General features: G+C 39.7%; 1 long non-coding RNA gene across 2 annotated transcripts in view; it reads left to right on the forward strand.

Annotated features, from left to right (window-relative positions):
• The first annotated feature begins 845 nt into the window (after positions 1-845).
• Positions 846-15,077, forward strand: part of LOC134297620 (uncharacterized) — a 58,033-nt gene continuing 43,801 nt past the window's right edge. Inside the window, exon 1 of one of the 2 annotated variants that reach the window (XR_010004423.1) lies at positions 846-1,600. This is a non-coding gene — a long non-coding RNA (uncharacterized LOC134297620). The remainder of the gene's footprint in view (positions 1,601-15,077) is intronic. The other variant, XR_010004422.1, reaches the window with a different exon arrangement.

Here is a 15,077-nt window from a genome sequence, read left to right on the forward strand (position 1 = left end):
GCCTAAGTTAATACTGTATCTCAGCTAGCTAGTTTCAGGGATCATTTTCTTTAGCTTTCTCCCCACGTTCTTTCCCGTGCTTCCCATCTCTTGTCCTCTAGTCTTATCTCATCACAGTAAACATTAACAATTATAATTATAATAACCTTACACTGTTGTTTGCAGAGCTCATCTTCCATGGTTTGAAAAGGATGTGCATGAAATAGCATTTCCAATCAATGCCAACAACAATACAGTAACCAGTATATAAATGTATATTTCTAAAATGAATATCTTTCTGCCTGAGCACAAAATAGAAGTTGAAGAAGTTGTAGTTCATGACATTTTATATTGTTTGAGCAACGATCAATGGAGTCTGATTTGTCTATCTATGGTATGTTTTCTTCTTCTTTTTGCTTGCTGAATATATGATCACATTTTCTGCATTAGCTGAAAGAAAAGCTACTAGTTCAATGCATTGGTTAGTGTATGCTGCTGAATCATTGTAGAGCAATCACCACCACCACCACCATATCACATTTATTTATATCCCACTTTCCCCACCGAAATTGGACCTTGAGGCAGCTCACAACTTTGAAAAATACAATTTAAAACATACAATAAAAGGAGAATGTTAAAATGTTCCTTACAGTATTAATACAATTTTTCCCTCTGTAAATGAATAAAAATATTTAAAAGTATTAAAAACAGTTCATTTAAAATAATAAAATAGTGTAATAGGGGATAACCTTTTAGTAGCTCTGTTTTTGCTGTCTTTTCAATATCCTTTTGTTTGAAAGTGAGACTTTTGTTGAGAGACAGGCTAGGCCTGCACCAGGCAGATTGCCAGGACTGAAAGTTTAGCCCCAGTTACACTACTTTGTAAAGGCATTACAATTCAAAGTTGTGTGTGCTGATATGTTCATTGGTCAACAACATTTCTACCATTACATTTGCCTGCCTGTGCAGCATCTGGTTTTTAAATAAAAACATTACATTACATCCAATCTGATAGGTAATTTTGTGTGTCACCATTGTTCCATATGCCCAAAATTCACACCAGCAAAGTTTTTAAAGAATCATCACACTAAATTTTAATGTAAAATTAATCATTTTGCTACTTACTCCACTGAAGGGGTCATTTATGCCATTACATGTCCCTGTTCACTAATGTACATAGGCCAAACCAGCAGGAAAGTCAAACTCCACATTATAGAACATAAAAGCAAGATCGGGAAACATTTTATTTATTTGATTTTCTATAAGCATTTTGAAGATTTAAACCACAGTCCTGAATCACTCTGGGTCCAGATTTTAGCAGTCATTACATCTTCCAAGGGCATTGATTTCCAGATGAAGCTCCTACAATGTGAATCTTTTTGGATTTTCACACTCCAAACAGAACATCCTAAAGGGTTGAACAATAATAACTTTTATGATTTTTTTTTGTAAAAATCGGAGTTATTCCTTTAAATGTGATTCATGAATAACAGCAGCTACATTACATTGCAATCACCTGCCCGATGTGCTTGCTATATGAACAGTGGGATTAGTTACTCGGCTTCCTACTTACATTGGAATCAAACTGGGAGCAGAGTATGAATATTAAGAAGAACTTTCTGTAAGTATAATTTTTACATTATCTTTGTTCTGTATATTGTATGTCTCATGCAACTATATATATATATATACACACACACACACACACACACACACACACACACACACACACACATATAGTAGAGTCTCACTAATCCAAGCCTCGCTTATCGAAGCCTCTGGATTATCCAAGCCATTTTTGTAGTCAATGTTTTCGATACATCGTGATATTTTGGTGCTAAATTCATAAATACAGTAATTACAACATAACATTACTGCGTATTGAACTACCTTTTCTGTCAAATTTGTTGTATAACATGATGTTTTGCCGCTTAATTTGTGAAATCATAACCTAATTTGATGTTTAATAGGTTTTTCCTTAATCCCTCCTTATTATCCAAGATATTCACTTATCCAAGCTTCTGCCGGCCCATTTAGCTTGGATAAGTGAGACTCTACTGTATATTAAATAATCTTTAGCCACTATATGTGTTCCCTATAGGATCCATATTATCAGAAAAACAACACAGATAATAGACTACATTCCACCTGATGAAGACTTTCTTGAGTCGAAACTGGTTGTGAATTTGGAGTAAAGAAATAAAAACAATTATTGTGTATGAGAAGAGGAGTCAATTCAGCTTTCAAGAGAAAAATATTTCTTTTACTGTGAATGTAACAGTCTTATGTTTTACTGTATGACTTTATTAGTTTTTGTATTCATTTTGTTGTATTTAACTAAATATATATTTAATGACATTTAAAAAAATCTGTATTACTGTAACAGTGGATACTTGTCTTTGCCATTTTTGATAGAGCAGTCTATCAGAGTAATTTAAGCAGCACAGCAGTTGTTGAATAGAATCAGTGGAACGCAGAACGAAGAGACATCAGAGATGATGGTAAAACTATATACAAGTTTTACTGTAAACAGTAATAAACAAGACAGACTTGCCGACAATAGACACAGGACTCTCACTCTAGGCAGACAAACAGAACTAAACTGATCTGATGCAATCAGTAATGCATACACACACTTGTGTATGGACACTCCCCAGTTCCAGCCATACATCAAGGTCATCACAGCTTCTTAGCAATTAACTCTTTCCAGACTATAGTACACTCTGGATGATGCAATCAGTATGCAATACTAGCAAGACACAAATTTCATTTAAACACTATCTATACACAAATCCCACATTAACACAGTCTTTGCATGGACAATGAAGTCCTCCAGTACTACTAGCCATGAAAGCACCAACCCCAAGATCACCCCAGTTAGCTCAGGAAAGGAGAGTGTTGAACAGCATAATGAGTGGTACATTAACTATGTCCAGGCTATCCACCTTTAGGTAGACCCACTCAAATCCTACAGACTCTGAGAGAGGTGTCTGCTTGGGCAGTGGTCTCAACCTGTGGGTCCCCAGATGTTTTGGCTTTCAACTCCCAGAAAGCCTAACAGCTGGTAAATTGGCTGGGATTTCTAGGAGTTGTAGACCAAAATACCCGGGGACCCACACGTTGAGAATCACTGGCTTAGAGGGATAGAAGTAGTACTACTACGGCTCCATTTCCCGACCTTTCAGATCTCACTTGTTGCTACACAGAAAAAACTGATCATCAGAACCCTCCACATTCAGCCAGGTCTTTATAATACAGGCCAGTTTGGCACACTCATCCGGATCAAATCATGATTAGAACACATTTCCATTCACTGTCCAGATATTCAGCAGTAGCCTTTTCAAGCTAGTGGGTCAGTTCCAAGGGTATCCAGGTTATTTGACCTGGGAGACAGTTTGGAGGCAACAAGCGCCCTGCTTTAGTCCCCTTTCATGATGTCCCTTCATATCTCCCTCTCTCTTCTATGATTCCAATGCTGCTCTCTGAATCTGTGCACCCCTCTCCTCTAGAAAACACATTGGGCAGATAAAGCAATAACTTTTGAAAACGCCCAATACAAACAATACAAAAGTGTGCTCTGATTTGCTCTCCTTACTATTTTTCTTAGAATCTGCTGGATTTTTATGGTTCTATTACGACCTTCAGTTTTAAACCAATAAATTATTGATTGAGTGACTACCACTCATCCCAGTTCAATAAGACGATGCCTTCGGAAAAGTCATGTGGTTAGGCATAAAGGTCCTATCAGAATTCAGTGTTATGAATGTTAAAATACTATCGCGGGAAGGTTTTGATTTGCATAAAGCAGGGGTCCCCAAACTTTTTAATCAGGGGGCCAGTTCACAATCCTTCGGACTGTTGGAGGGCTGGACTATAGTTGGCCACTGAGCAATAATAATAATAATAATAATTAATAATAGCAATAATAAAAAGAGGGTTGGAAGAGACCCCTTGGGCCATTAAGTTCAACCCCTTTCTGCCTCTGGCACCAAAAGCACAAGCAAAGCACCCCTGACAGATGGCCACCCAGCCTTAATGTTAATAATAATAATAATAATAATAATAATAATAATAATAAGGGTTGTAAGAGAATAAGAGACCCTTTGGGTCATTTAGCCCAACCCCCTTATGCCCTTGTGTCGTGGGGGGGCCGGATAAATGACTTCGATGGGACGCATCCGGCCCCTGGGCCTTAGTTTGGGGACCCCTGACATAAAGGATGGCATTCGTACTTGTGGTACGATAGGACAAAATTGGTACGATAGGCGAACCAAAGGAGGTTGTTAGGTTGGGTTAAATGGCCAACTTATAAAGATATTTTAGTAAAAAGAGATGGAGTATTCCAGATAAAAACACAAGAGTAAATATCACAACAATTTAGAAATGTATCAGTTTAGGCAAATCAAGGAATATTTCAATATAGATAAAAAATGGATTCTCAGAGAAAAAGGAGTTTTGGGATACAGTTTTGTCAATGGAGAGAAAAGTCATAACAAAAATTTATGGGAAGTTGAATGAATGGACAATGGAAACAGGAGATTAAAAGTACAATGATTAGTTGGGCAAGAAACATTGGAAGACCTATTAATTTGAGTGAAAGGGAACAAATTTGGAACAAACGATTAAAATATACATATGCAACAGATCTGAAAGAAAATGGGCTTAAGATGCTTCATCGTTGGTATATTAGGCCCAAAAAATTAGGAATAATGTTGATGATAAATGTTGGAAATGTAAATCACATGAGGGCTCGTATTACCACATGTGGTGGTCGTGCGAAAAAACAGCTGAATTTTGGAGATTAATACATAATGAATGTAAAAAAAATACTAAAAGACTTCCCAATGAAACCTGAAATTTATCTTTTAGACATGTTTGATGTTGACTTTTTTGGGGACTTAAATAGAGATATCGTATATACTTGAGTATAAGCCGACCCGAATATAAGCCGAGGCACCTAATTTTACCACAAAAAACCTGGGAAAACGTTGATTCCAGTATAAGCCGAGGGTGGTAAATTTCAGAAATAAAAACAGATACCAATAAAATCACATTAATTGAGGCATCAGTAGGTTAAATATTTTTGAATGTTTACATAAAGCTCAAATTTAAGATAAGACTGTCCAACACTGATTGTCACAGACAGAACGCCACTAGATAAGATTCAACACAGTTTATTAAGGATACAGAACCAAAAATGCCCGTAAAAGACAAAGGGCTAGGCAAACACTCGCCTTCAATACGAAAAGATACTAAAAAACAGTTCAAAAGATAAACCGGATTAAACGGGAGTTTAATTCGGGTTAAACCAAAAATGCTTACTTCAGCCTGGCACTTAAAACAAACAAAAACTGGTAAACAAAGATTCAATAAAACGTAAATAACTGGCAGCAGATTTCTTTCTGCTACTCAACAGCTGTGGTTGATAAACTAAGTTGCTACTCCTCCGTGCAGCAAGCGAACTCCGGGTTCAAACACATCAATCAGGGCAGAAGCAGTCAGCGGGGTCCCAATCCGGTCCGAGGTCGAAGGCCAGGTACAGACGTCTTAGTTCACCAGTTCCACCGATAATCACAGAAGGGATAGTCCGAGGTCGCAGTCAGTCAGTCAGTCAGTCCAGCGTCAATCCAGAGTAGGCAATTAATGTCCGTCAAAAAGACGACAGAGGTCCAAGCTATTAAGATTAAACACAAGTTGCACAGGAAAAGCCCACACAGTTCCTCCCGCCGTCTATGCCCAGTGTCCTTGGTAACTTACGTATTCAGCAAACGAATCACACCCGTCTTCAGGAAATTCCCAACAAGAGCCCAAGCGTTCGTCCAGATTACCTTGCCCAACGCAATTAGCCCTGGATTCTAGACCCCATTTTATGCCAGTTTACAACTCCTCATCGCTGTCAGCTGTTACCCTAATTCCAGGTGCCTCATCATCCTCCTCCTCATCAGAGCTAAAACACCTTTGACTACGCCCCACAGCATCCCCAGCTGTGGATCCCGTCCCATCCCTCCAGCTCGTCCACGGGTCTAATCCTGCAACCCCCCAGTCGCCTCCCATACTATCATTGCCGGTGGCACCCAAATCCTCCCTCACACGAGTCCATTCCATATCATCCTCCTCTGAGCTAACCATCTCTTCCTCCATTCCCTCGGTAAAACCCTCAAAGGAGTCTTCATCAGTTGGTTCTGCAAATAAGTCCCGCAGCCGTTTCCTTTCTCGCTCCTCAAGAGAGTCTGACTCCCGAGGAGTCTTACGACCACGTCTCCCAGAATCGGAGCCATAAGGCTCAACCATAACACTGATCAAATCATTATTCTCATCTTCTCCAATGTAAATGTGCTTATGTATCCTTTCAATAATAATAGAGTAAAATAATACATGTAATAATAATAACAATGATAAATATAGGAAAATAATACAAGTAATAATAGAGTAAAATAATAAATGCACTAATAATAAGATCAGAGTGAAATAATAAATGTATTAATAATAATAATAATAATAATAATAATAATAATAATAATAATAATAATAATAATAAAAAATAGAGTAAAATAAATGTAACCAGCTTTGCCCGGCCAGGCGTTGCTGTGGCTTATGGGAATCTTTTGTTAGCCAGGTGGAATAGCAGTGAATAGCCTTGCAGTCTCAAAGCCTGGCCGTTTTCTGGAGTAGCTGGAGCTTTTTGTTGTATGAACGTAGAGGCATGGATGAGGGGTTGTGCTGCCAAGTTTAGTGTTTCTGGGATGTGTAGTTTTGTTGTTTTGTCCTAGGCCGAAATTTCATTACCCTTATATATATATACTAGCTGTGCCCAGCCACGCGTTGCTGTGGCAAAGTGGTGGTGGTATTGGCTAAAAATTCTTGTGTAATTTTTATTTGACGTTATTTGTATTTTTTTAATTAATTTTATTGTAAGTTATCTTTTTATTTATTATATTTTATTTTCTTGTATTATTTTTAGTTATTTTCTGTTATTATAGTATGTTATTGTATTAATCTTTTAGTGTTTTTAATTATTTTTGTGTTTTTTATTATTTTTTATTGGGTTGCTAGGAGACCAAGTTGGAGGAGCTTAGCGTTCTAACTGGCAGCAATTGGATAAAAGCAATTATTCCTCTCCCTCTAATTAGGTCTTTATTTTTCTTTTCTTTTTGTTGTATCAACCTAGAGGCATGGATGATGGGTTGTGTTGTCAAATTTCGAGGTTGGGGGGCCTGTAGTTTTGTTGTTTTGTCCGCTGCCCTGATGCCATCACTCTTTTATATATATAGATAGATAGTAGCAACAACGATAGATAAAAATAATAAATGTAATAATATTAATAATAATAGAGGAAAATAATAAATGTACCATATATTCTTGAATATAAGCTGACCCAAATATAAGCCAACCAGGACCCTCACCCGAGTATAAGCCGAGGGGGACTTTTTCAGTTTTAAAAAAAGAGCTGAAAAACTAGGCTTATACACAAGTATATACAGTAAGTTATTTACTTTTTTTACAACGGCAGCTAGAATGGTGTTTGCCAAACTTTGGAAACAAGACTCAATCCCTACTAAGACACAATGGATAGACAAAATTATGGAGATAAAAGACATGGATAAATTGACATATATGTGGAAACAGAGTAATGGAAAGGGAATTAAAATGACAGACTGGACAATGTTGGAGAGTTACATAAAGATGGATGAAAAATAAGTTATGTGAGAATTTGAGTTATACGCAATGCTGGCCTGTGTAAAAACAAATATTTGACTCTAATTCTAAACAAGCTAAAACATTTCAAAACAGATGGGCTAAGACATAGACTGCTGTGAACCCAGAAAAAAAATCAGTTGATGTGGTCAGAAGTGGGCTCTGAACAATTTTGATTGTGTTGGCAGGGATGTTCCCTTATAAGCATTAGCACTTTCTATAATAATACAGTCAGATCATGCCGAGTTACCCTAGACACGTTCATATTTTACAAACTATGCTGCTTGGGAAACAGACCTTCCCCATTCCAAGGAAGCAAAGCAGAACAGTGAATTTGCTGGATTTAAGCCATCTCACTAGATTTGGCATTTTGGTAGCCATTGCAAATCAGTGAAGCTGGCAGGAGGGGATGAACAGGTGTGTGTTTAACAGAAAAAACTGTGCCATGACAATCGCTGAGAAATGCAACCCTGTGATCCCAGCATCAATCTTTGACTAAAGATGCTTACTGCCACAATTTGTCTGGCATCAGAATGAAACTCCAATGCATTGGGCCCAGCTCCCATCCTTCACATATGAGAAATCTGGATGTAAATCTACATGCCAGTCAGCTGGTAGCCTTTCATCTCTCAGGAGTTAAATAACCGTCAGTGAGTTGACTTTCATCTTTCTGGGCTAATTCATGTTGTGCATTTATAGCAATCTTTATGGGTTTCTCATAGTAATTGCTAGCTTCTCGCTTTCTTTGTAAATTGTATGGGTGGCCATTTACATGTAAATTTGTCCTATGTGGAACATTGTCATTATACATATTTTATTACACAGGTTGATAAAATGATTCATCCTTTTGTATTTTTTTTTTACATTTTAATCATAAGGCTTACAGTAAAACAAACAAAAATCACATAAATGAACTAATTAAAGGCATTGCGCACAGATGTGAACAAGGAGCCAAAAGATGGGAGAGTGGTTCTTCCTCATCAGGGCATAAGAATAGATTAAGTGATTTAGGTTGAGAGCTTCCAGGATATATGGCAGTAAAATGTTTTGGATCTGATAAAACAATTTGAAAATCAGTATCACCCATTCCTCCCATGGGTATCCTTTTTTTTTTTTTTGCTATATAAAATTGAGGAAAAACTGGGCAGAAAAGGCACGCTTGTGAATGAATAATGGCAAAGTCAAATTATTAACCTGGGTTGTGAGTATCATCTTTTTGTTCAGAGAACGTGTAACTCTGAATACCAGTTTCTAGCTGGCCGCTGTTGGAAACTTAATTGATAAAGGGGTCCGGGCTGTGGCATGGGCTGCTTAGTAGCCAGTTGCAATAAATCACTATGACATAGAGGTCATGAGTTCGAGGCCAGCCTGTGTTGGAGTGAACACCCAACCATTAAAATTTTTTAAAATAGCCCTGCTCGTTGTTGACCTAAGTAACCTGAACAATAGTTGCATCTATCAAGTAGGAAATTTAGGTACCACTATGTGGGGAGGCTAATTTAACTAATTTACGACACCATAAAAACCGTCCAGCAGTGTTTGGAATGAGGAAGTCGGCGTCATAGTGGATGATGAAACAGCTGCTCCCGCTGTGGCTGGAATCGAGCATACCCTCAGGAAGTTGGAAGCTGAAGAAGGTTAAATTGCCTCTGTGTCTGTCTCTGTCTCTATGTTCAAATGGCATTGAATGTTTGCCTTGTATGTGTACATTGTGATCCGTCCTGAGTCCCCTTTGAGGTGAGAAGGGCGGAATAGAAATACTGTAAATAAATAAATAAATAAATAAAGGACCTCTCCACTCTAATCTCTTCCCCACCTCATTTTGTTCCGTTTCATCGGTAGTTACCAGCAAAACACAAGGTGGGGACATCAGGACAAGGCGCATAAGCACCCTGACCCTATCAGATGGGGAAAAGGGTGGCAACGCACATTGTAGCATTGGCCTTTCCACCATCACATGAGAAAAGGCCCCAAATATACGAGTAGCTTCACTGGAGCAATCCCAAAGCCAATTACCTTTCTGTCATGGGCGAGGAAGGATCTTGTGACACTTCCTCACCACTTTGGGGATCAATGGGACAGAGCCAAACTAGCATCATCTGATGGTGCTTGGCAGACCCCGTCCCCGAAGAGGAACAGGAGGCCAAAAGCCCAAGTGTGATAAGGTCAAAAGATACAGTAGATACAGTATTTATATTCCGACCTTCTCACCCTGAAGGGGACTCAGGGCGGATCACATTATATACATATAGGGCAAACATTCAATGCCCATATACACACAGAACCGAGACAGAGACAGACACAGAGGCAATTTAACCTTCTCCTGAGGGGATGTTCGATTCTGGCCACAGGGGGGACAGATGCTTCATCATCCACTGTGATGGCACTTCCTCATTCCAACGTCGTAAATTAGTTAAATTTGCCTCCCCACTTTATAAGTGGTACCTTATTTTTTACTTGATAGATGCAACTATCTTTTGGGTTGTTAGGTCAGCAATGAGCAGGGGCTATTTTTTATTTTTTTAAGTGACGGATGCTCACCCCGCCACGGGCTGGCCTCGAACTCATGACCTCAGGGTCAGAGTGATTTATTGCAGCAGGCTGCTCACCAGCCTTGGTCTGATTTAATAGAGCTCTTCTCTTCTCGTCTCTTCTCTTCTGGGCTAGATAGGTCAAAGAATGCCAAATCTTCTCACCTTCGGGGTGAAAAGAGCGGGGTATAAATATAGGGAATGATAAATAAATAAAAACATACATACATACATAGTGAGAAAGGATGCTCTGTCAGATATGCTAGTTTTGAGTTGACATGGATGGGCTAGGAAGAAAAAGTAATTTGAGGTTGTATGAAACAAGAGAAGTGAGTTGGGTGCACGATTGGAATGACAACTTGGATGTAAGTTCAGGATCAAAAGAAAGACTAAATGTGGAAGTCTCATATAAAGGGAACTGAACACCTCCACTGTGCTTTGGAAGTATTGGGATATACATTTTATAATCCATGATACTTGAGACAGTCTTTCACCCACATATATAGTAGACATAGGACAAGGCATTAAAAGTCATAGCCAAAGCTGTTAAAGAGAATGTACTCCGCGCCCAAAGAGAAGGACTTCTCTTATCATAGGCCCCTTATACACTGCTATAATTCTGCTTTGAACTGAATTATATGGCAGTGTAAGGTAAAGGTAAAGGTTTTCCCCTGACGTTAAGTCCAGTCATGACCGACTCTGGGGATTGGTGCTCATCTCCATTTCTAAGCTGAAGAGCCGGCATTGTCCGTAGAAACCTCCAAGGTCATGTGGCTGGCATGACTGCATGGAGCGCCCTTACCTTCCCGCTGGAGCAGTACCTATTGATCTACTCACATTTGCATGTTTTCGAACTGCTAGGTTGGCAGGAGCTGGGGCTAACAGCGGGCGCTCATTCCGCTCCCGGGATTTGATCCTGGGACCTTTTGGTCTGCAAGTTCAGCAGCTCAGCACTTTAACACACTGCTTTGATAATTTGGATTATATGGCAGTGTAGAAGGGGCCATAGAGATTGACCAAGTAATGAGTTTAGCCACTAGCGGCGGAAGAATGGTCTGTTTTGCCCAATGACAACTTGACTTAAGGAGCAACATAGGATCCACCATCTCCTATAGTTTGCCTTGGTTGCAGTTGTGCTATAGATACTTTGAGGCAGTAATTTTACAAGGGAATGGTTTTATGGATCTCTGCTTCAAGCAGCCATGTAGTGGGACACACAAGTAGTATCTCATTTCCCCACATACTCCTTTCTGTGCTTTACCGCTGTTTATAGAATTTTGCTGTTATTGAGCAAAACAAAAATGATCTATTCACCAACTATGGGGGAGGGGGGAGGAACTAAGTACAGACAGTTTTGCACTATAGGCTCACTTAAATCATAGCATTGTAACAAAGGCAGAAATAAAACGAAATTTGCTTCTGCTACCCTGCTACTAAACACATTTATTTGGGAATAAACACCATGTTATTGCAAAAAGAAAAGAACATATATTTTAAGGCAATAATAGCATCTATAATCATGTACATGCCTGGATGCCTACAAGTATATTTTTTTTTCTGAATTAGGTAGGTGACCAGCAACAGTCTTTGAGATTCCTGGGATGCCTGGACTATTATCACCTTTCCATGCAACCGTGTTTCCTCGAAAATAAGACAGTGTCTTATATTAATTTTTGCTCCCAAAGATGCGCTAGGTCTTATTTTCAGGGAATGTCTTATTTTTCCATGAAGAAGAATTCACATTTATTGGTGAACGAAAAATGAATATTTATTATATACTGTACAGTAGTTGTCATCACAAACCAGCATAACCAGACAAACTGTGAATCCTATCAAGAATTTCTTGTTACTACCATTATTTCCATGTACAACACTCTATGGTACGTACATTTACCGATCCTGCATGCTCTAGTGTTCTGTTCGTTGGGCCTGCTTCCAAACAAAAACTTTGCTAGGTCTTACTTTCGGGGGAGGCCTTATATTTAGCAATTCAGCAAAACCTCTACTAGGTCTTATTTTCAGGGGATGTCTTATTTTCAGGGAAACAGGGTACCTCTTTCTCTCTGAGTGGTCAGTCATTCTTCCCAATTCTGGCACTCTGGTAGTGACGTAAAATTGGCATATGTCTTTTTTATTGATTTTGAGAAGAGAGGAATTCAACACTTTCCATGCAACAATACAAATTATCTCAAAATTTATCTCTCTTTTGTTGTTGCTCTCATGTAATTATCAGTATAGTGCTGGGGAGGTAGAGATCTGGCCATGTCCCTTTAACTGGATGATGCGACCTTGTATTAAATCCAGATTTTTTTTGCAGGAGTTGCCAGGGATGCATTTGTCATGGTGTATATGGCAATAGGCAATACAAAGAAAGGATTCCCTGAAATGCACAGGCAAGAGGCCACTACAGCTAGAAATGTAAACCAAAGATATGCACTATACAACAGTAATTAAACCAAAATATAATCCATGTGTTACCAACACATATACATTCATAGAAAGTAAAACTCTATATTCAGAGAAAGTAAAACTCTTATATCCAGAGTTTATGAGTCCAATGCCCACCAGAGTTCACGTTCCACATGGAGGACTGTATCAATCTCTAATTGTGAGTCCAAATTTAAACGTCCAAGTAAGTGAATCCTTTTATGAAACCTGATGTTTTAAACAAGTCCAAGGTTGGTCACCATCCACGACCGGTTATTCAGGGGGTTGGACTAGATGGCCCATGAGGTCTCTTCCAACTCTACTATTCTATGATTCTATGACGGAGTGGACCTACAGGGAATACATATGAGTGGCTAGAAACACTTATACATGATAAAAAATTACAAATTACAAAATATAGTAACAGTATTAAAGACAGGAGCATATATACTCACATAAACTCTCCTACATAAACTCTCCTACAGAGGTGCTCTGCTACTGGTTTGATTCCTTAGGCAAGCACAGGAGAAGCAAGTAGAACTCACTGTATATAGAGAGAATTTTAAAGGGGCCCAGTATGGATATAGGTGTGGCTATGTACTAGCCATTTGAAAGAAGTTTTACACAAAAAGAACCCATTTGAACTTCACCAAAGGTATACACCAGGCTCACAGAAAACATTGAAATGAAATAGCCCAATGAGAGCAGATTAATTGAATCCATTGTTATATGGTGAATCAATAAAGAGATAAATCAATTGATTCAATTCTTTCAATTAATTAAATCAAATCAATTCTTTCAATAGGTTTACTGTGTTCAGAATTAACAATTGGGTTGAGACCAATATCACTGTTCTCGCTAGGCAACAACTCCTAACATTTCAACTTTGTAATTTCTGAGTTAGCTGTTGTGATGTCTCCGAGACCCTCGAGTCATGACCCCGCAGCCATTATAGATCAGACGGAAGAGGATATGGGTTTTTTCCAACTCAGCAAGATTCCGTTCCCTTCCAGATGTCCCCTGTTGACAGCTTGGGTCCACAGCTAATTACAAAAGCCCTTGAAACAGAGCCTGGTTCCCCGGAAAATGTTGTTTTTGATAGGAAGTCGTTTCTCAAAACACACCACTCTGAGAAGGAGATTCGGAGACGAAGTGCGAGATTAGCGGAGAGAGAGGATTCTAATTAAACCGATTCCCTTGGGAGTTTTCAGGGAGGTTCTGGTGAATATCCAGAAGGCGGTTCAACCGTGAGGCAATTTAGGCACTTGCCTGTGGCGCCATCCTCTAGGGGGCGCCTCCTCCTTCAGGCCTTCAGCCTGGCCTGGGCCCTCCTTCGGTTCATATGCCTCCCTATCCAATTCTGTGTCTCTCCTCAGCAGAGATGGCGCTTCTGGAGCCCCTTCTTGTTCCCTCACCACATTTCCGCATTGCTCACCATCTTTAGCTGGGCCTCTGGAGTGCTTTCCACCATGTGTGTCGCCCCTTCTGTCCCTAGAAAGTCCTATCCTGCTTACTTTCCCCCTCATAGGCATTCACTTTGTATGTATGGCCCAGCCATGGACAAACTTCAGCCCTCCAGGACTTCAGCTCCCACAATTCCTAACGACTCCAACTCCTCCTCAGCCAGAGAGGAAGAGGAGGAGGGGGAGCAGCGGCGGTGGCGTTTTCTCCCTCCTCCTCTTTCCCTTCTCCTCCATCAGCCGCTCTGCTGCTTGCCTTCCCTGCCTGCCTCGCCTGGCCTCGTCCAGTTATGTAAAACTAGGTCTCATCCAACTCTTTAAATATGTATATTATGGCTGGATGGCCATCTGTTGGGGTGCTTTGACTGCATTGAGGCAGAAAGGGGTTGGGCTAGATGGTCCATGAAGTCTCTTCCAACTCTTAATATCAATATTAAAAGAACTGGAAGAGCCCTCATGGGCCATCTAGCCCAACCTTTTTCTCAGCCAGAGAGGAAGAGGAGGAGTGGGAGAAACAGCGGTGGTGTTTGCTCTCTCCTTCCCCTTTCTCTTCTCCTCCATCAGCCGCTCTCCTGCTTGCATTCCCTGCCTGCCTTGCCTGGCCTCTTCCAGGTATGTAAAAACTAGGTCTCTTCCAATCTATATATATAAAAGAGTGATGGCATCAGGGCAGCGGACAAAACAACAAAACTACAGGCCCTCCAACCTCGAAATTTGACAACACAACCCATCATTCATGGCTCTAGGTTGATACAACAAAAAGAAAAGAAAAATAAAGTCCTAATTACAGGGAGAGGAATAATAGTTTTTATCCAATTGCTGCCACTTTGAAGGCTAAGCTGTGCCCACTTGGTCTCCTAGCAACCTATTCAGTCCAGGGGACAGGCACAGTTAGGCCTCACTTAGGCCTCTTCCACAGATTATCAGATTTTAATTGGATTATATGGCAGTGTAGACTCAAGGCCCTTCCACACAGCTATATAAA

This window comes from Anolis carolinensis, chromosome 3, assembly GCF_035594765.1.
Source record: "Anolis carolinensis isolate JA03-04 chromosome 3, rAnoCar3.1.pri, whole genome shotgun sequence".
Lineage (NCBI taxonomy): Eukaryota > Metazoa > Chordata > Lepidosauria > Squamata > Dactyloidae > Anolis > Anolis carolinensis.